Source organism: Gymnoscopelus microlampas (assembly GCF_963454915.1).
Source record: "Gymnoscopelus microlampas genome assembly, chromosome: 10".
Taxonomy (NCBI): Eukaryota; Metazoa; Chordata; class Actinopteri; order Myctophiformes; family Myctophidae; genus Gymnoscopelus; species Gymnoscopelus microlampas.
This window is the reverse complement of record NC_139947.1, coordinates 27866866-27886782: the sequence shown is the minus strand read 5'-3', so window position 1 is coordinate 27886782 and position 19917 is coordinate 27866866. Positions and strand designations below refer to the sequence as shown.

Here is a 19917-nt window from a genome sequence, read left to right as displayed (position 1 = left end):
GAGTGGGAGGCAGGGCTGAAACACGCAAACTATAATTCCCACCGAAGAACGAACAGACATTCGTATTAAAGCAGAGAGCAGATGTTGGCTCCGATCAGCTCACCAGCCTTGATACACATCATAGATAAATAAGTCATCTGTTCAGCCTCCAGACCTGAAGGTATAGATTAAAGAACCGGAGGAGGAGAGAGAGACCTTTTAATTGTTCTCCTGAAGTTTAAGGACAACAGCGAGAAGAGGGACCAAAGTTTCCGTCAGGATTGGGCTGAGAAGACGCACCTGTGTCACTTCGTTCCGTAGAGCTGCGACAGCACTAGGTAAGACACGCTTTTAACCGATATTATGTCCTTTATTTAATAGCAACAAAGAGGTCGGTTTCCATCTCTTTTTAAACGCAGATAAACAGGTGAGCATGGTGTTTTCTTCATGCGCTGAGAATTGCGCACCGTGGGCTCCTGTCAGCGTGCGTAAAAGCACTGCAGTGGAATGTTTCTTTGTGATGATGATGATGAGGAGCAGGGGTCATCAATATGTCCGTGCACAAAATGTGTCAAGACTTGGCCTCGTCCGTGGCAATTTAAGTTTAGATTTTGTTTTACATGGCATTATAATGTTCTTATTTTGATCAGAAGACCCAATTACTGAATGTCAGTGTAGGAGCCAATTGTCATTGTCTTATTTTGAGTAAATTCATGATTAAGATTAAGAACCGTTTTAGCTTAAAAGGTTAAAAAGTTCATTGCTGGTAATTTGATTACACTTCATAGGTGTCATGTCACATGTGTGTCTAATAAGGTCTAACTGCTGCCCTGACCTGATAATCTGGTTTAAATTGGCCCTAATTAGTCTAGTCTGTTTGATGCACCTGTGTATAAATGTGACGACGTCACAAGTGGTTATTTCAGTTGGTGTCACACACTGAAAGAAGCGACAGAGTAGTTAACCGTGCACTTGACTCTGTATTCTTTAGAGTTTGCACTTGACTCTGTATTCTTTAAGTTTTTAAGTAAAATCTTTTTAAGAAAAGTGTTTTTGTTTTGTCGTTTGCAAGAATACTGTTGTGTTTTTGTGACGTCTACTCCACCAAGTGGTACATTTTTAGAAGAAGTAGATGGAGTGCCACTACAGTCAGTCGTCCCCAGGTTTTCTTCAGAATATGTATGACGCTTAGGAGTCCACTGGTGCTTTTTATTTTCAAGGACCCCCGTAACTCTGAGAGTGTAGGCTACTAATGGAACCAAATGGACCCGTATAACTTAAGGGTTCATTTGGTTCCATTTGTACACACTCTCAGAGCATTTAGGACTAGCTCTTTATGTGTTTGTCTACTCATTTTGTATGTCCAAGGCAAAAATTCCAGCATGGCGATGACCCCTGTAGTAAAAGTGACTGCACCCTCTAAACACTCTTTAAATAATGGAGCCTTAAGGTACTTGTGGGTTTGTTGTTGACTCAAAGTTGCATGCAGTCAATATTTAAACTCAGTTTGCTACATTATAGGCTAGAAGATGAAGAAGCGACTATTCACATTTTAGTCTTTCTATATCGCCATGTATAGCCTATTATAATGTGTCATGCTAATTAATAAACACTTAATTTTCACTGTGTGAGTGTTATGATGATAGTCTGTTATAGCAAGCGAGACAGGTGGTAAATTAACTCTCCTTTTCTTATGTCAGACCATATCAGGAACAGATCACAGAATATTATTAACATTACTGTAGCCTACTGTAGGAGGATAGGGTTTTTTTGTATGGGGAGGGGGTGTTGGAGAAAGAATCCCAGCAAAGTGTGTTAGCAGTTTTCTTTTTATAAGGATGGAATACCACAGCACTTCTTCTGAAATAGACTAGTCCTCACACCCCTCTCCTCTCCATGCATGCTCTCCTCTCCACAAACAGCTGCAGTTTATCTAATTAACACGTGTTAATTATATCCTAAATCATAAACACCCGACTATGTTCAGCACACTCACTCACTGACAATAATCTCAAAGGGAATCAGGTGTGATGACTGTCCCCATTAGTGGCTACCACCAGTGCCACTATACAGTAGAGTAGCCTTGTAGGATACTGTGAGCAGTAAAGCCTGCCGCCTATAGGCCTACTGTAGCCAACCAGCTAGGGCTGTCACAAGTACAACGTTTAAGTTGACGATTAATTGTCATACAAATAATTAACGATTTAATTGTGTCTTTGCCATTGAACATACATTTTTGTATTTTGGTTTGCCTTTTAGGCTTCTTAATCAACAAATTCACAGGGCAGATTTGATAGATAAGATACGTAGAAATTACTGACATATTTGATAATTTTACACTTTCAAAAACATTTAAGCATGGGGGAAATAGCTCATCTACGAGCTTACAACCCGGCATATTGTAAGCTTTTACATCTGCGATTGATTCCTGCTATTTTTGAACAAGGAAACAATGACGATTATGCAAATAAATAATTGAGATGATCTCAAATAATTGCGATTAGTAGTAACTGTGACAAGCCTACTACTACCAGCAGCATCAGCAGAAGAAAGCCTATTCAATATGCTTTAAAGCAATCCAATGGTTATGAAATCCAAGGCTGTTCCAAGTATGCTTGATTTGTTTGCGATGAAAACAGATCCCAGCTCAGCAGACCCACTGGCCTCAATAACTTGCTCCAAATTTGATCTAAGTTGATGGATGAGGGAAAATATGCCAGAGAGAAACAGAAAACACACATTCCATGATCAGCATCTCACACAGTTAAACAACTGAGTGTTCATTTAACTATAACACAAAATATTTTTAGATGGGAGTCCGTCCGTGGCCAAATACGTATTAATTTGGGGGTCCTTATATGAAAAGGTTTGAGAACCAAGTAGTGTGTATAGCAGGGGTTCTCAACCTTTTCAGACCCCCCAAAATAATCATAATATTTGAACTAGGGACCACCCCACCCTGACAAGTGTTTGGAATTGTAGGAGCTGAGGCATTACATTTAGTTTGACTCGGTTCCACAGATAAATATTGTGAAAATTGCCGATCTGCAAGCTCACAACGCCTTGCGTTGCGAGAGCTTGAAGATCAGCTATTTTTGTATATTGTTTGACAATTTGACCAGTTTTTATATTAGTTTGTTGATTACCTTTGATGCAGTAATGGTCTTTTCACATTTCATTTCATTATATTTTGTTTAAGTATTTAAAAAGGTTTTAATTTTACTGTCATCTGTGGACCACACCAAAATCATGCCCCCCCCCCCAACCTCACTCCCGGGGGTCCCGGCCCACAGGTTGAGAACTGGTGTAATAGTATATAGTATGACTACAACTGAAACATGTCATGTAGAGATACAAGTGAGTGATGGATCAAAATGAGCAGATACTGTACAGTAGGAGGAGTAGGAGCAAAAATGATGACATTCACAGATGATGCAAAACATCCTTTCCTATCCTTGGAGGTTCAGCGTGCTTCTCCACAACCATGTGAGCCTATGTTTAGATCAGGGGTCTTCAACAGGGGGTCCAGGACCCCTAGGGGGTCCTCAAAGTTACTACAGGGGGTCCGCCAAATCTTTGTGTGATATGATTTTTTTTTTTACATTAACCACTTGAACCCTAGCATCCCTTTTCTGAGGAGAACTTTAGCCAACAATAGCAGATCTACAAGCTCACAACGCCTCGCGTGAGCTTGTAGATCGGCTATTTTTGGCAAAGAGTTATAGATGTAGAGGGAAAAAAGAGCAGAAAAAGTTTATCTGAAACACAATTTTATACAATATAGAGGGGGTCCCTTCTTCATCTCTCTCTCAGCTAGGGGGTCCTTGGCCTGAAAACGTTGAAGACCCCTGGTTTAGATTGATGTTACGTGGTGAAGAAAAGGAGAGAGAAAAAAAACGCCTATTTTTGTGTTTCATTGTACACATAGCATGCAGGGATACACAGCAAAATCCTGCCTGTTAATTAAACTGTGTATGAGAGTGTATTAAATGTAACCAAATGGACCCGATATGGTTACATTTAGTACACGCTCAAAGTAGAATGAACATTTGTGGTTTTGCTGTACAGCAGGCTCAGCAGACTCCTTGGAGTCGACACTAAAGTGACGCCGCCATGTCTCTCACGCCTATATAACGCCTGTCTGTTGTTGAGTTCTCAGCTTTCAGGAATCAGCTGATCGCTTTCAACACCATCTACCTCTCTCAATGCCACACCATTATATGTGTGCGTTTATTTGCTTGTCTGCGTGTGAATCCACCCTTTCCTGCAGCTTTCCACCCATCTACAGTATCTGTCTGTCTGTCTATCTATCTATGAGATGAGATCAGATAAGACCTTTATTGACAGGGGAGATTTAGGCGCCAAAGACAGTACAGCAGTTGAAAACATACAATACAGAGCAAGGAAGAAAATACCGTAGATACGGTATGATGAAGAGACATCACAGTCGAGGCAACACCATCAGTAAGGTGGCAAAAAGAAAAGAAAATATGCAAATGCTGCCATCAATCCACCCATTCATCTGTCTATCATTACCTACACCAGGGGTGGGCAACTTTGATGATGGAGAGGGCCACTATGATATTTCCACACTCACTCCAGGGGGCCACATTGCATATTATTGCTGTCGGGCAGAAACCTCATATCTCCATATCGTAAATTAATGTCACTCAATAGTAGCAAAAATAGTGTTTGAGCTTGTAGATCGGCTATTTTTGTAATTTTCTTATTGGAAAAGTAACATTTTTATTTAATTTTAAATACTTTATTTTTAATTACTTTATGATCTTAAATACAAATAAATTGGACATAAAAAAAGACAATAACATTTTGATACTAGTCATTAAAGTAATTAAAGCGGGTCATGTTTGTAATTGTAACAGCTGAAATCAATAATATATCAGTATTCCTATATTAACCTGTGGGCCGCATTAAGTGAAGGTGGGGGCCGCATGTGGCCCCCCGGGCCACCAGTTGCCCATGTATGACCTACACCCTTGGTTCTCAAAGTGGGGTCCGGGGACCCCCAGGGGTACTTGAGGGGGTTCCAGGGGGTACCCAGCAACATGTGTAAATATAGCATCAGAATAATTTTAACCTTTTATACTTTGGCTATTCAAAAATAGCAGATATACAAGCTCATAGCGCGGCACCGAGTGCCGCGCTATGAGCTTGTAGATCTGCTATTTTTGAAAAATCTTGAAAATTTGTGCAAATCTTTGAATATATATATTTTTTCAAAGCGAACATTTGTAACTCAAATCTTTGCTTCTGGGGGTCCCTGGTACAAAATATTTTTATATGGGGGTCCGTGGCCAAATACATATCATTTTGGGGGTCCTTGGCATGAAAAAGTTTGAGAACCACTGACCTACACCTACCAACATACTTGTTCGTTTGCGTGTCTGTCTGCCTGCCTGTCTGTCTGTTTGACTGTTCATCTATTCGCCCAACCTGTGATTTTCAGAATCTCTGTCTCTTTCTCTTCCTTTCTCTCGTTTTTGCAGCTGTGTTGTCCTTTACTTCCACCTGTCAGTTGTGGTGCTGTAGCTCTTGTTTGAGCCTCTCTCTCTCTAGAGATCTCATTTAGAGCAGCCCGGAGGACAAAGGGTTTCAAACGGTTTTGTGTGTGTGTGTGTGCGTGTGTGTGTGTGTGTGTGTGTGTGTGTGGGTTTGTGTGTGCGTGTGTGTGACTTTTACTGTGTAATGTTCTCGGCTAAATCTACTATTGCTGGACGTCGCTGGGCAAACAAGATAACCAACACACAAACACAAAACAGGCAATATTAAACAAAGGTGGTAAACCATCCGAAAAAAATATTATCTGTACAGTACAGTAGGTTGCTCTGTGTGTGTGTGTGTGTGTGTGTGTGTGTGTGTGTGTGTGTGTGTGTGTGTGTGTGTGTGTGTGTGTGTGTGTGTGTGTGTGTGTGTGTGTGTGTGTGTGTGTGTGTGTGTGTGTGTGTGTGTGTGTGTGTGTGTGTGTGTGTGTGTGTGTGTGTGTGTGTGCGTGTGTATACAAGAGTTTGCAAAACTTTACTTAAATACAGTAGGTACTTAATACACTATGTACTTTCTATGCACCACCTTGTCATAAATATCACTGTAACATAAATAGATAGAAAAAATAAATAGAAACTGTAGAAGACAAAAGCAAAGAGAAGGAGGGATCTAAGCTTTGCAATGAGACTCAATGAGACTAATGATTTAATGATGGACCACATGAACAGTAGTGTGCCTATTCATTCTGGGCAGATAACAATAGGCAAAATATTCGGCAAACATTCTACAGATCTACAAACCCACAATGCGACGGGTTGTGAGCTTGTAGACCAGCTATTTTCTGAGAGGAAATTTGGCGTAAAGGGGAAAAAGGAGGGTGCCAAGAAGCACAGACCCCTCACCCCCGTTAACAAAGTATAGGGTTTAACCCATATCAAGACCTGAGGCCGATTCTACAAATGCCCTCTAGATCAGAAGTACTTTTTCGTGCCAAGGACCACCAAATTGATATGTATTTAGCCACGGGACCTCCATCTGAAAAAAGTTTTGTGCCAGGGACCCCCAGAAGAAGAGATTTGTGTTAAAAGAAATTGTTGTTTTTTTCCACAAATCTTCTCTTCGGGTGTTCTTATTCAAAAATTGTATATCTGCTATTTTTGAATAGCCAACGCTAATATCTAAAATGACCTTTCCCGGTTTTAATGGGTTAAATAACAATATGGTCCCCACTCCTTTGGGGTATTTTCTGTCAAATGTTTGATATTTGTCCTTGTGCATTTAACCATCATAACTACTATAGGAGCAGTGGGGTGCTATTAATACAAAGCCCGGGGGGGGGGGGCAGTTAGGGCAGGGGTAGGCAACTTTGATGATGGAGAGGGGCCACTATTATTTCCACACTCACTCCAGAGGGCCACATTGCATATAGACCTACTGTCGGGCAGACTCTTATCTCCGTATTTTAACTTTTTTAAATGCCATTCTATGTCACACACAAGTAGCAAAAATAGCAGATCTACAAGCTCAAAACGCGCCGCAGTGCGACGTGTTTTGAGCTTGTAGATACGTTATTTTTGCCATTGTTTTATTGGAATCCAGATTTTTTTTGTTGTGCTATTTTTTTATTGGAATCCTGAAAAGTAACATTTTTATTTCATTTCAAATGCATTTAGTTATACTTATGTTAACTTTATTAACTTAAATACAAATGCATTGGACATAAAAAAGACGAAAGAATTTGAATACTAGCCATTAAGCTACTAATATAGAGTGAAGTAATTAAAGCGGGTCATGTTTGCATGTTTGGAATTGTAACAGCTGAAATCAATAATATCAGTATTCCGATATGAACCGGCCGCATTAAGTGAAGGTGTGGCCCCCAGGTCGCCAGTTGCCCATATATGAATTAGGGTTAAAGGACGACTTCACCCATTTTCAACCTATCTTTATATAATTGGTCCTCACTAAAGCTCCTTACAATATGGCACCATTTTTGTCTACTGGGTCTGTGTCTCAGAGGAGGACTATGGACAGTTCAGAAACCCGCCTACCAGTGACTATCCTCGATGGAGAATCCAAGCTAATAGAAACTATAGGTTACTTACGTAACCCCGGTTTTATAAATTGCGAACGAGCTGTTCACATATGGGATCAGCGCCCCCTGGCGATGATATACAGAAGCTTCACATTAACTCCCTCGGGCCAATCCTCATTGGCCCGGTGGGCCGTCAGTCGCTTTCCGGAAAACCCTCCCCCGAGGGTATAAAGGACCCGGAAAGCGGAAGTTACGTTCTCTTTCACACCAGCTTCCTTCTGCCGAGCAAAAAGAAGGGTGTTTTTGTGAACAGCTCGTTCGCAATTTATAAAACCGGGGTTACGTAAGTAACCTATAGTTTTATTACATTGCTCTCTCACTGTTCACATATGGGAGACATAAACCCCCTGAATGTAACCGCAAATCACGATACCCACAACCTGAACCAGGGGGCGGGGCCCACGGCATCCAGGTGCCAACAGACCCCCCGGGTCTGAGGCAGAGACCAATACATTTAGTGGGGCCCTGACAGACCGTAGTCTGCCTTATAAACTAAAAACCAGGCACAGCCTGTCTAGTTAGTGGGGGGCCCTGACAGACCGAAGTCCGCCTTATTAATCTAAGGCCCAACCTTCGGCCATCAACACTAAAGTAAGGGGCATGAACAGATTGTAAGACCGTTCTAAGCACCTAACCACCTTCAGGTGGAAGCCACGCCCAGAACCGTGTGCGCCATAGAAGACGACGCCACGTTCAGGCTGTAGAAAACAGCGAAAGTCGAAGGAGACGACCAACTCGCTGCCGTGCAGATGTCCTGAATAGACACTCCTTTGAGGAGGGCCCAGGACGTCGATACACTTCTAGTAGAGTGCGCCCTCAGACCCTCAGGCACTGGGGCCCCCCTACTAGCGTACGCCAGGCGGATGGCCTCCACAATCCAACGGGAAATTGTGGACTTAGTCACCGCCAGTCCCCCAGGCCCAGGGCCCAGGGAGACGAAGAGCTGGCTGGGGCGGGTCAGGGCCGCAGTCCTCTGGACATACAGCCGCAGGGCTCTTACTGGACAGAGACAGTGTAGCCTCCTATCCTCATCTGAGGCAAAAGGAGGCGGATGAAAAGCCACCAACTCAGTTGGCATAACCACCGCCAGGTGGTTTTTTGGAACGAAAATCGGGTTAGGTTTGAGGACAACCCTGCTGCCATCACCAGCGAACCTCATGCACTCCGGAGCCACCGAAAGAGCATGCATATCGCTCACCCGTTTCGCTGTTGTCAGCGCAACCAGGAGCACCGTCTTGAACGTGAGGAACTTTAGTTCCACCGTCTCCAATGGCTCAAAAGGAGGACGAGAGAGTGAGTCGAGCACCAGGACCAAGTCCCACGTGGGAAACAAGGATCGTGAGACAGGATGTTCACGCAACGCGCCCTTCATGAACTGGCACACCAGGGGCTGTTGTCCCACGGTTTTCTTACCAAAACCAACATGGTTGGCCGAGATGGCCGCCAAGTACACTTTGATCGTCGAGAAGGCATTCCCGAGATCCAATCTATCCTGTAGGAAAGTCAAGACGTCAGCGACCGAGGCCTGGAACGGGACCACGACCGGGGACCTTCCCAGACACCACTCCTCGAACACACTCCACTTTGCCCCATAGACGGTTCTAGTGGAGAGTGCCCTAGCGGCCTGAATAGTGGCCACCACCCTAGGTGGCAGCCCTGTCGCAGTCAGATTGTCCCTCTCACAGGCCAGACCCAAAGGTCTAGGTCTGCAGGCCTGTGATGATGAATCTCGCCCCCGGCCTGCTGCAGCAGGTCCTCTCGCAGCGGGAGGGGCCAAGGCCGCTCGTATAGCAGGGGAGCTATCTCCGACCTCCAAGTGCCCCCTGCCGGAGCCACCAGCAACACCGTCAGGCCTCGGAGCCTGACCCGTTCCAGAGTGGGATGGATCAGCTCCAGTGGAGGGAACGCATAAAGCAGCCCCCCTGGCCATTCGTGCGCCAGGGCGTCCAGGCCCAGCGGGGCCTGACCGCTCATTGAGAAGAACAGTGAGCACTTCGCGTTCTCCCCTGATGCAAAAAGGTCTACCTGAGGCCGTCCAAATCTGATCCAGATTTGGTCCGCCACCGCGGGGTGCAGTGACCAGTCCGAGTAGCGAACCTTGCCCCTGGACAGAAGATCGGCACCCCTGTTCAGAAGTCCAGGTACATGAGAGGCGCTGATTGATTTCAGGTGCGTGTCGCACCACAGTATCAGCCTCCGTGCCAGACCGTCCAAAGTAGGAGACCTCAAGCCTCCCTGCTTGTTGATGTAGGCCATGGTCGTGGTATTGTCCGTCCTGATCAGAACGTGACAACCCCCGATGTGGGGCCTGAAGTGTTTCACTGCCAGAAAAACCGCCATCAACTCCAAGAAGTTGATGTGGGCGGTCCTCGTATTGCGGTCCCACAAACCCCTGGCCGTCCGGCCTTCGCAAGTTGCGCCCCAGCCGGTCAAGCTGGCATCGGTGGTGATCATCCTTCTCGAGATGACCCTCCCCACCGGGACGCCCTCCGATAGAAAGGAAGGTACTTTCCATTGTTGGAGGGATCGCATGCATTCCGCGGACACCGTCGTGCGGCGAGAGCCCTGAGTGGCTGGGATCCGGAGTGAGCCCATCCACCTCTGAAAAGGTCTCATGTGTAGCCTGCCGAGGCGCACTAGAGAGATGGCCGAGGCCATAAGCCCTGCCGCCCTCATGCAGACCCTGTACTGGACCTTGTGTCCCAGTTGAAACATGGCCAGACACCTCAGGAAGGAGGCTATCCTCTCCTGAGACAGGCGAGCCCTGAGAGAAACCGCGTCTAGATCGATACCTATGAAGGTAGCCTGATGGGACGGAGTGAGCACGCACTTTGCTAGGTTCAGCGTGAACCCCAGGGAGGTCAGGTGCGACACCACCAGGTTGGTATGGTGGCACGCTTCCTGGCGCGAGGACGCGCTCAGCAACCAGTCGTCTATGTAGGTCGCGACGCGGACACCCCTCCGCCTCAGGGGAGCTATCGCTGCCTGAGTGCATTTCACAAACACCCTGGGACTTAGAGACATTCCGAAAGGAAGGACCAGGTACTCGTACACATGACCCTCGAACTCGAAACGCAGGAATTTTCTGTGCGGAGGGTAGATAGGGATATGAAAATAGGCGTCCTTGAGATCTATTGAGCTCCACCAGTCGCCCTGGCGGACCGTGCGTAGTAACGCTGCTGCCGTCAACATTTTGAACTGAAAGGTTTTCAAATACCTGTTGAGAGCTCTCAGATCCATGATGGGACTGATGGTCCGTTGTGGAACCTTGGGCCGTCAACCTTTACTTTATAGAGTGTGGAGCACAGTAGCTGTACTCCAATTAGAAGGCCGAACGTGCCATCCACTGTTTTTGATATACTGAATGCTAAAGATAAGAAGGTCAGAATTCTCCAGGCGCTCAACCGAACGCCTGTTTGCATGCAGACCTAGATGTGGAGCGAATTGCCTTCGTGATATATCAGGTCGTATTGTTTTAATATCATTAATTTGCTGTTCTTTTATTCACATAGTAGAAAGGGAGTCTCCCTTGTTTGTCAATAAAGATGCCTTGCGCATGTGAACGGTAATTTCTGTGTATGTCGTCTATAAACTGGACTTTAGGGTTTATTGAACCAAGAGTGACAGCTCAGCTACGGCACATCAGCTGGTGACCCCGACCGTGACCCTGTCCAGTCCAGACGACCGCTGGATCCATAAGATCCAAATAACAATTCGCCCATACACTATGTGCTACAATTCCTTGGGGCCCCAGGAAGAGTACACGCGGTGCTATATGTGAATTGTATTATACCAAATTTAGGTCAATTGTCAAAGATAATGTGTAAATATGATTGCTCGCATGTGAAGTCACCACTGAACAGCAGATTGAATGACCTTTGTGTATTAATACTTAGGCTCTGTACTTCCTATACCCCATGATGTCCCGTTAGTGGCTGGGTGGACCGAGTCGATCCTCCCAGCATCTGTCTCTCTGTATTCTATGATCCTATAGTTTACTGAGACACTACACTGTCTCTCTGTATTCTATGATCCTATAGTCTACTGAGACACTACCCTGTCTCTCTGTACTCTATGATCCTATAGTCTATTGAGACACTACCCTGTCTCTCTGTACTCTATGATCCTATAGTTTACTAAGACACTACACTGTCTCTCTGTATTCTATGATCTTATAGTTTACTGGGACACTACACAGTCTCTCTGTATTCTATACTCCTATAGACAATATTCTATACTTCTATGAGACATTACACTAGCTGCCTTTGCACGGCTCTCTAAATCGCAAACCACACTGGGTTCATGGGAGAAGATAGTGTGTAGCCTAAGTTGTGTACGTTATATGTCGTTATATGTCGTTATATGTCGTTACATGTGAGCTGGGACTGCGGCTCAGGGAAGACCCCAAAAATACTACAGGTGAGCTGGGACTGCGGCTCAGGGTAGACCCCAAAAATACTACAGGAGGTGACGACCGTAAACGGGCCTTGAGGACGTACGCTGCTGGGTCCGAGCGGTAGGTTACATGTGAGCTGGGACTGCGGCTCAGGGAAGACCCCAAAATACTACAGATTGTGAGCTGGGACTGCGGCTCAGGGAAGACCCCAAAAATACTACAGGTTGTGAGCTGGGACTGCGGCTCAGGGAAGACCCCAAAAAGACTACAGGTTGTATGTAGGCCGGCCATGTTAAGGCTTGTAGTGGAGTCTTAGAAAAAAAAACAAATACACTGTTAAGGCTTGTAGTGGAGTCTTAGAAAAAAAACAAATACACTGAAAGGCTGGCTCTGCAGCCTAGGGCTGACCCCTAAATGGTACCACAGTGTGTCATATATGTTGTCTATACTGTATGTGTATGTTGAACGCATGGTTCCTGAATGAATGAAGGCCTCTGTAAGTTTTGTTTGTTTGTTTGTTTGTTTTGTCTTGTCTTGTATGTAACAAACAAGGTTTAGACTTTCAGTGAGGTCTTGATAAAGAATATACACTGCGGCCGGGAAGGCTTAGACTTTCAGTGAGGTCTTGATAAAAATATACACTGCGGCCGGGAAGGCTTAGACTTACAGTGAAGTCTTGACAAAAATATACACTGCGACCGTTTGTTTGTTTGTTTGTTTTGTTTTGTCTTGTATGTCGTGTATGTTGTTGGTATATTGTGTCATTGTTAAGTGTACATGTTTGTATCTACTGTAAGCAGGAGGTGTGCTGCTGTAGAACGCCTGACCAGTGTGACTGACCGTGTGACTGCTGCAGCTGAATGTGTGTCCCACTTTGGGGTAGGTGTTAGAGGTGAATGCATCAGGAATTGTGAGAGTATGAATGACAGGCGCACCCACTCTATTTATTAGGACCGTGGTTCAACTTATTTCATATATGCCCCTCGATCACGTGCCGTTCCTGGGTCCATATATGTAATTGAGTTGAACACAAATCACATAGTTCTGCTTAAGTGGCTTCTGATCCTGGTTACTATGGTGTGCATTCACAAGTGTATGGCTTTGTACCATTTTGAGTCTGACTCAATGGAGCACAGTGATTTACTTCTGAGTGAACGGTGTGAAGGCCTGAGGACGTAGGAGACACTAGGGGAATATTTTCCAGGGGGAGTGAGAGAGAGAAAGAAACTTAGTAATGCCCCACATTCACGTAAGGTGCATCCTTGACACCTGCTACTGTTTTTTTCCCTGAATTAAAACATTTGAGTTATAAGTGCCCTTACCCCTGAGAATTTACATACTGCAGTTATCCAACGGCAGGTAGACCAGTACTTTCAAAGTAAAAAAAAATAGGAGAACACAGTCAATGAATTACAAAAGGCAGCCATACATAGAGGGAGAGAAATAGTCTTCTTTAAATCTGGTAAAATAGATAGTTGAAAGAATGGGGGGAAAGGAAGGCATTTGACCTTCACTCCTTACCAGCGGCCTACAGCAGAGGCCCAAACATCCTGATAAGATTCCCACAACACTGACAGTGGAAAAGGAAAACAAAAGCTAGTTTCTGCATGTGATTTCTCCCAGCCAAAACATGGTTATGCATAGAAATTAAATCTGGTTGAAATTAGTGCCCCAACGTGAGCTTGTAGATCAACTAAATTCTCCATAGAATAATAAAATAAATACAGAAATAATGTACTGTGACCAAACCCGCTTATATCCTTAATACTTCTACAATCCCATAAATTAGGGACACTGAGAACTAGGGAATGCCACCCTTAGATTTTATGATTGGAGTCAGTTATTTATAAAGAAAAAAGTGAGGTCAGAGGTGAGGAGAGAAATATGACGTTCAAATAAATTAGTTTCTTCAGAAAAATTCTGCACAAATAAAGAAAACAGTATGGCTTCCATACAGTAAGTGAGTCACTCCCCTTCCCCCCACTCCCCCCGTCAACTATTCTGACTATTCCTTATTATTAAGTGATGGGGCAACTATATTGTGTAATTATATTTTTTTGCTAAAATGAATTATGGTGTAAGTGGTTTACTTTCTTAGGACCACAGCCAGCAGAAACCAATCTAGACAAACAAAGCTAAATAAACAACTACGCCAATTTGACCGTTAGTAACAATAATAATTTTAAGAATGTAAGTGGGCAGAAAGCCCAAACGCTTATAGAGTGCGGTAATCATAAAACATTAGTTTTGTTATAGACCAAACATGTCACTAGCACGCGCACATGAAGGCCAAGAGCAGAACAGAGGCCTTACTGACATCACGTTTGCCACGTTTAACCGATTTGCCACACAGACTGCAGGATCAAATCAAGACAAGTGCCACAGACACAGTGCCTGTAGGCATTCCACACATTAATATACATACATATTCCCAAAATGGACCTTCACAGAAGTTAGAAATGTATTGATTCCACATTCGACGCTAACTTACAACATGAATGGCAGAGGTTCACTTCCAGCTATGACCTGATGGAACATGGAACTGTACAACAAACTACTGTGTGCTACAAGTGAAACACCACAACATAAACCATCGTTCTGGACATGACGTAGAGGGCCAGCAATAGATACAAGCTGTGATACGTGTATAAGTGCACTTCTGTGGACACCTATGGGGAACAGACACCAAGCCTTGGGGAAGCTTGGGTTACTCAGACTTTGAATGTTTCGAAAGACTTTACACCAGATCACTATTATGCTATGGTCACGGACACATGACCTCTCGTCTTTTCAGCCAGTGGAATATACGCAACTGTGGTTGACCTCTTGCCTACTCTGTGTTGTTGTGGCCTCGACATGTGCAAACACATACATTTCTATAGATCTGGAGAGAACACAACACAATTTATGTTTATAAGTGACAATAGCGAGGGAGACACACACACCAGAGCTATTAGTGCTTGGTCGTATCGTTATCTAGAACACAATATGACTTCTGCTATAAAATTATACAACAATATGACTAAAAATATTACTTAAGTGCCAAACTTTGATTAGCGGGTAGTGTCATAAGTGTAAGTTAAAACATTTTTATAGTAGGATAATATTACATAAGCAGTGTTAATTAGACGTCATAGACCTAGATTACTTCAATAATGTAATAAGTGAAAAAACAACCCTGTTAAGGGAGGTCCAGTGACAAGTGACAAACTGTTGGAATGTGTATTGCGAAATACAATGCCACAATTTTTTTTTTTCAAAATTAAACTCAAATCATGCAGGCCTACGTCAAATTAAGTGAACTGAACGGAAACATGCTGTGTTCTTCAATCAAGTCCATTTTTAAATAAGTGCTGGTGTTTTGCCATAAATAATCTAAGTGGCTTTTCAGAGGCATACACGTCTCAATCTGAAACCATGAAGGCACCCGTAACGACAAATTAAGTTATTAGTATTCCATTTTTTATATATATTATGTTATAATTTCTGAATAATGACTATACATGTAGGAAAAAATTAAGGGAGAAGATTAGGTTGATTTTAGTGCCGAGCAGCTCAAATTTTTCCATTTCGACACTGTGCAGTGAGTGGTCCTTTCTTATCAAGATGTTTACAGTTAAACAATCACGAGCACGTTGGGTGATGCTTGGCAGAACATTTATGACTACAGACAGTAGCTGCACGGTCCACGGCCTCTGAAGGGTGCACACTTCGGGGTGGTGTACGTGTTGGCTTCTGTCATGCTATTTTGTTGTGTTTAACCGAAAGCGAAACTATATGTGTGTGTGTGTGTGTGTGTGTGCTGCTCAGAATATCTCCCTGTTGTGTTAATGGTCAGTGCGTTAAGTGGTACATTATGAGAACATGCCGGGGTTTAGTTGCAGAGTGGATGTCAAGTGATTTCATACATTGTTGACATTTGCGTTGCAGTTTGCGGTGGACTGGCTGAAAACTACACGGTCTTCAAAAGAGTCCATACTTTACATGAGGTTAGGGGGTAGGCTCCCCAATCCCTTGTGTAAAACAGGCGGCAGCGGGGTCGCAAGGCTCCCAGAGCACGTTAAAGACGTATGTATAGTGCTGGGGAGAGACTGAAGGGCCCCCGTGTTCTGTCAAGGATGAATCAACATCCTGCTGTGGAACCGTCTAGTCGATGTGCCGACTGCCGCTCTCTCCTAGGGTTGGCAGCACATGGTGCGTGGATGACAGTCCACACCTAACCGGACGGGAGCTGCGTGACTCACCGGTTACAGGCAAGGCGGGTGAAAACGGTTAATATTCTGGTTCCCGTAGCCAAGCGGGGCCAGGACAAGACCGTCGGTTTCCTGCCTGGGGCGCCAACCACGCCAACGGGTAAGGGGTCGCTATCGACTGGGTCACCCGCCGGTCGGATCGCAAAAAGCATTAAAACCATGGCGTGCTCCCCGACAGGAGACGTGTGGTCGCTGCTTCCGGCTCAATGTACAGTCAGGCCATCACAAGCTCAAAGCGACCGCCGTAGTGCAACAGTCATGTAAGCGAGTGATGCTCCTGTGATCGGTGGGCTTTGAAAAGAAGACGCCGGGAAGCAGGAGGCTTGAACTCTCTATCCAGGGTGACCTGGGTGTAGACCTCAAGTGGAAAGGGGTCTAGCCTGGGACTGCGCCCCGTGGGGAGGTCTGAAGGACTTAAGTGCATCGATCGTGGCGCAAAATGTATCCAATTACGTTGCTGAGCATTGACCTAACTTTTATTTCTATTACCAGGTGACCACTGATTGACCAAGGGTAGTGGGGAGGTCCGAAAGACTTAAGTGTAACCTTCCATTTCTCTAAAATAGGTCGACTGCTTGCAGGAGAGACGTATACACTTTTGGTGTCGTTAACCCTCCATTTCTCTGAAACAGGTCATTGGGTGCAGAAGAATAATGTCAATTGACCTGTGCATAAGGCACAGGAAAGTTGTTTTGTTGTGTTTCCAATTACATGTTGTGAACGGTCAAGGAGGGTGGCCTCTGCACATTCCTATGCTGTGTGCCCTGCCGGGTGGCAGGTCAAGGAGGGTTATAGTATGTTTACATTTTTTTATATATAAATATTTATGTTATGTATCGCCATGCATAGATATCTATATAGATATATGGTTGACATTTTTACATTTTTTTTATATATATAAATATTTATGTTATGTATCGCCATGCATAGATATCTATATAGATATATGGTTTACATTTTTTTAATATATATATACTTATGTGATGTCTCGCCATGCATGGGTATGTATATAAATATATGGCCCTCTCCCCAATCAACAACTACACACACTCTCACAATCACACCACATAACATTATATTGCCACCTGGGCCCCCATGCTGAACTTGACGAAGAACACTGTTAGGTTTTCCATGCCTTCAGCGCCTGTAATATTATTATGATTATAATTATGTGTGTATTTACTGCTTATTTAGGATTAGACCAGTGTGGTAGGCCGACATATAAAGGCATAGGTAAAATACATACATATATGAAGGTTAATACTGCCTGTTTGGAGTCATTAACTGAGGCAGCTCTTTAAGGTCTCATAAGTTGGGTCCTTTCTCAGAGTGTGTAGGTCGTAAATTCCTTACCATTCCCTTATCTCGAAGAGGAGAGAGAGAGAGGCTCAAATGACATGCTTGATGCCTATGTTAGGGGGGAGGAGAAAGACACTTGCGAGGTGCTCATCGTATTTGCCCAGTGAGTAAAGGCACATATTGGGGGTCCTTGCTTAGATTTTCTGAGGGTCATAAAAATTCCAGTCTTATCAGGAAAGAGAGAGAGAACCAGGCCACCTTGGGGGGTGGGCATGATCTCTGGTGGGAGGCAACATCCTTTGTGTGGGTCTGTGTGGCAGAGTCACTGAGAACTCAGTTTCTTGGAGTCCCTCAACAGACCAGTAGTAAGTAGAAAAGCTCTTGATACACAAAGATTAATGGTCATATATGCTGATATGTTTATTGTTTGTGTGAAGATTCATGTCGGTAATATTGTATTATTGTTTCTGTGTTTCAATCTTTCTGTAGGTTTAAAACCTGTTTGACCTGTCTGTCTGTCTGTCTGACCGGACAGCCTGACCTGGCTAGACTTTGTTAGTAGAATGTGAGCCTACTGGCAAGGTTGGAGTTGACTAAGATAGTAGTTGACTGGCCGCTTAGTAGAATGATTGTCTGCTAGGTGTGTTAATGTATGTTTGTATTTGTGTTAGTAAATAAAAACCATAAAAGACACAGGTTTGGGTAGGTCTGAGTATTATCTACTTTACACCGATTCAGGGACTCCGGCCTTTTGCGAGGGCCGTTAGCCGACCAGTCGCACAAAGTAGTGTGCGTCGGGTTGAAATTCGTACAGTTTTAAACTACCGTCTGCCTTTTCATCAAGGCATTTAGGTGATTTAAGTAGTTTAAACAAATGGTAACAGTTTTAAACTATTGTGTGCCTTTTCATTAAGGCATATAGGTGATTTAAGTAGTTTATAACAAATAGTAACCTGATAGTCTCTGAATGGAGTCAGAGACCCTTTGGAGCAGGTTACGTTTATAACCGTGTTAAATAATAATTAATCACGGTTATAAACAACTTGTTGCTCTGGATTATGGGACCAGGGCAATAAGAATGAAGTGAGGCCACTTTTGAAGGTAGTCAGAAGTAGAGAGACAAGGCGGCGGAGATCACCGTCGGGTAGGCTAGTTTAACATCAAGGGTTTCAATGTTAACTGTATGTGACACTAGGACAGGATTAGGTATCGGGGGTTTTCATTGTTTACTGTATGTGATGTTAAGTCAGGGATAACGTTATTTAACTGCATGTGATACTAGGTCAGGATTAGTTATCAGGGGTTAAATTATTCAACGTTATTAGCCTATTGTTGTTGTTAGTGTACACAGATGCGAGCTGTGGATTCTAACAATAAAGGGAGACACTGCTACCTACCAAATTGCTAACTGGGTGCTGTCAAGCCTAATAACTTATAACTAGCTAAGTAGCCTGTCTTTAGTGGGAGGGAAGAGAAGTGAGATGGGAGGGTTAGTTGAGTTAGGAGTGAGGTGGGAGGCAGCACATAAGGCTTTTGGGGGGACATTGTGGTGGATGACTGACAGTATGGATCTTGGGTCAGCAAGAACACTAGTCAGGGAGAGGGAGTCACTGAGAGCAGAGTACGGTAGACTCATTGATGCTGCCAGGGACTATGTTATCGCCTTAGAAGATGAACGTGGTGATGGCACACACGCGGCAACGGTGGTCGATGTGTGTGACAGGTGGGAAACATGTATAGGGCAGTTTGAAAAGATAGATCAGGAGGTCGAAGTGGCCTTATTATCGCGCTATGTGGAGCCGGAAATAGACTATCTCGTTCAGGATATTGTGCATGCTTTGGTGAGGGTGAAGGATCTTAGCTTGAAGGCGGCGTCCAGTTCACAACGAAACGTGCAGGGGCGTGCTTTAAAGAGGAGACTCCTTTATCTTGAGGAAGCAGTGCTAAAATGGAGAGACATCGTTCCTGAGCTCAAAGCAACCGAGATGACCAACAAGTACTGGGTGCTTAAAGGGCGAAAGGCGCGACTGATGGACAGTTGGGCGGTCCTCCGAGTTAGTAGTCAACAGGGGGAGGACCACCGCCCGGCAGTCCAACAAGCTGACCCGCCAGAAGGCGCTACCACCGCTGTTCGGGTGGTTGACGCAGGGCGGATGGAGCAGATCTTCCCAGGAGTCAGGGGCGAGCCAGGAGACCCGGGCCGTCCCGGAGAGGGAGATCCACTCACCACGACACGTGGGGAAGGCGTGACAGCCGGCGGAGAGGAGCCGTCGGCGGCAGAGAAGGGAGTGCCATCAGAGGGCGGACTAGACGGCGTTGCTCCCGCAGACGAAGCTGCGGGTGCGGGGGAGGTGCCACGGGAGATCGCGGGAGGAGCTGCAGAGGGGTTGGTC

General features: G+C 44.7%; 1 protein-coding gene across 1 annotated transcript in view; it reads left to right on the top strand.

Moving 5' to 3' along the window:
• Positions 1-247: 247 nt before the first annotated feature.
• camkvl (CaM kinase-like vesicle-associated, like) overlaps positions 248-19917 on the top strand; it is a gene marked incomplete at its 3' end in the record, with an annotated part of 114082 nt that continues 94412 nt past the window's right edge. The window contains exon 1 of the mRNA XM_084070048.1: positions 248-317. The remainder of the gene's footprint in view (positions 318-19917) is intronic.